Raw genomic sequence first — 2500 nt, 5'->3', positions numbered from 1 at the left:
ATAGGACTGTTGACAAGAAAACTCCTTGATACAGGGTCTTTATGCACGAGAAAGGGACACCCCACTTTGATCTGCAGATTGTTGACAGCTTACTGAAGAGAACCCTTCCTTTAGCTCCTACATTCTCTAGATGGTCCTTGATGTGAGCTCTTGTATTAAGAGTAACCCCTAGATATCTCACTCTATCACTGTATTTGATGGGCTTATTGTCATTCAGTTTGATGAGTGGAGGTCTTTTGCCCCCTTTACCTGTTTGGACCAGGGATCCTGTGATCGATCCCGTTCTGTGGGTAATCTTTTTGCCTTTCGAGTTTGTGTGTTTTCCACTCAGGTTTCCTTTATCCTTGAGTATTATCATCTCCGTCTTTGTTTTTGAGATTTCAAGGCCGTTTTTCTGAAACCAGTTGCACACTACATTTGTGATATGTTGCCCTTTTCTCTCTAATTCTCTGCGGCTATCCCCGTTAACTATGAGTGAGAGGTCGTCGGCGTACATGAATGCCTCGCCTCCAGCTTCGCTAACTTCATGAAGTAAGTCGTCAGCACACAGGTTCCAGAATTCTGGCCCCAGAATAGAGCCTTGCGGACAACCTTGCTTCAATCCCAGAGTGACTTCTTCGTGGTTGCTTTGGACTTTCACACTTCTTTCGCTCAGATAGCTACTCACTAATTTGTATAGGTCTTCTGGGCATTGCCTTTTACGTAGCTCCTGCTTTATGAATTCCCACCTTAGGTTATCGAAGGCTCCAGTGACGTCAAAGAAGATGGCGAGCACAAGATTACTTTCAGACGTGTCCACATTTCGTAGTAGATCATGTATAGCGTCTTCGGTACTTTTATCTTTCCTGTACCCGTATTGCCTAATTGAAGCAAATCGTGGATGGTTAAATGTTGACTTCAATGATTGACTCATAAGCCGCTCCAGCACTTTGCTTAGCGTAGGGAGTAGACATATAGGCCTGTAGCTTTTAGGCAGAGTCTCATCTTTGTCCTCTCCTTTCAGGAGTACTTTGATGCTTCCTTGTTTCCAGGCGGACGGAAAGTATCCCAGTCCCAGACACGAGTTGAAGAGTAGTGCAAATAGGTCAAACATCCCGCTTTTTGCTGCTCTTTTAACCATTTCAGCTTCAATGCAGTCCGATCCAGGTGCTTTTCCATTTCTGATCGACTTGATGGCGCACATTATTTCTCTATTACTCCAGAAACCCACATTCTCCTCTGTATGAAATTCAGGGTTTGAATCTGCTATGTTGGGCTCTGTTTCATTTCCAAAAAGTCCCACAAGTACTCTCTCCATCGTGCTTTTCCAATCCATTGTATATCCGTCTGCAGTTTTTATACAGCTCATGGCTTTCCCGGGGGTCATTCTTTTGTTGAAAATCTTGTAGACAATTCCGTAATGATTTTCAGCGCAGGATTTTTCTACGAAATTCCTCCAACTATCCTTCCTGAGTTGACGTGCCCGTAGAGCATACTTCCTGAGGAGTTGTCTATGTATCAGCTTTTTCTCTATTTTGATTGTTGGATCATTTTCTGTCTGATATTCCTTCCGTGCCCTGTAGGCTAGTCTTTTGAGCCTAGTGAGATCTTGTGTCCACCAGGGGACAGACTTCTGGAAGTATCTCTTTTTGGGCATTGCCGTCTCTGCTGCACCTATAATTATTTCTTGTATAAGATTAACTAGAGTGTCTATTTCAGAGTGGTGCAGGGGCGTCCTTCTATTTATTTTATTTATCGAGGATCCGTCGCTTATTATAGACTGAAAAGTATCCCAGTTGGCTTTCCTCAAATTAAACCTTGAGCTATTAATTCGTTCTTTCGGTGGTATTTCGCCTATAACTGTGAGGATTGCTCTATGATCGCTAGACACGCTTTCGTCAAGGACCGACCATTCCTTAACTCGCATTTCCCATGAGATATTCAGCATCGTGACATCTATGGTTTTGTTTCCTTTTCTGAAGGTGGGCAGTTCTCCGCGCCGATTCGCAAAAACCAGATCTAGACTAGCAGCCGTATCTTCGACCACTATGCCTCTATCATCGGTAATATTCGATGTAAAGTTCCACAGTGGGGAGATAGCATTGACATCTGAAGCTATGATTATGTTTTTGTGCCCCATCTCGTTGATAGCCCTTCTTAATTGAGTCATATAGGGTTCCACTTCACCTGAAAACTGACAATACAAGGAAATTGCATAGAATTGTCCAGTCGGGCCAGTTATGTGTACACAGACACAATGTGAACTGCTTACGTGGGTCAGCTTAACAGCAGTGTATTCCTTGTTGAGGATCACTATGCAGGCCCAGGGGGTTTGATTTCCTTGATTTCCGGTAATTATCTGATTTGTGTATTTTCCAAACCCAATTACTTCCTTTCCTCTGATGCAGGGTTCCTGTACTAGTAGTATTGGGACACTTCTGGCTTGCGCCTCCTCTACTAGTTCACTGGTTGCCAACATGCCCCTGCCTAAGTTCGCCTGGATTATCCTTAGGTCCTGTGT

The 2500-nt window shown here is 43.8% G+C and overlaps 1 pseudogene; it reads right to left on the bottom strand.

Moving 5' to 3' along the window:
• The window catches only part of LOC125500509, an 8324-nt pseudogene that overhangs the window by 2770 nt on the left and 3054 nt on the right, over positions 1 to 2500 (bottom strand).

This window comes from Athalia rosae, chromosome 3, assembly GCF_917208135.1.
Source record: "Athalia rosae chromosome 3, iyAthRosa1.1, whole genome shotgun sequence".
NCBI classification, from domain to species: domain Eukaryota; kingdom Metazoa; phylum Arthropoda; class Insecta; order Hymenoptera; family Athaliidae; genus Athalia; species Athalia rosae.
The sequence above is the reverse complement of the archived record's forward strand: the minus strand, read 5'-3'. Positions and strand labels throughout refer to the sequence as shown.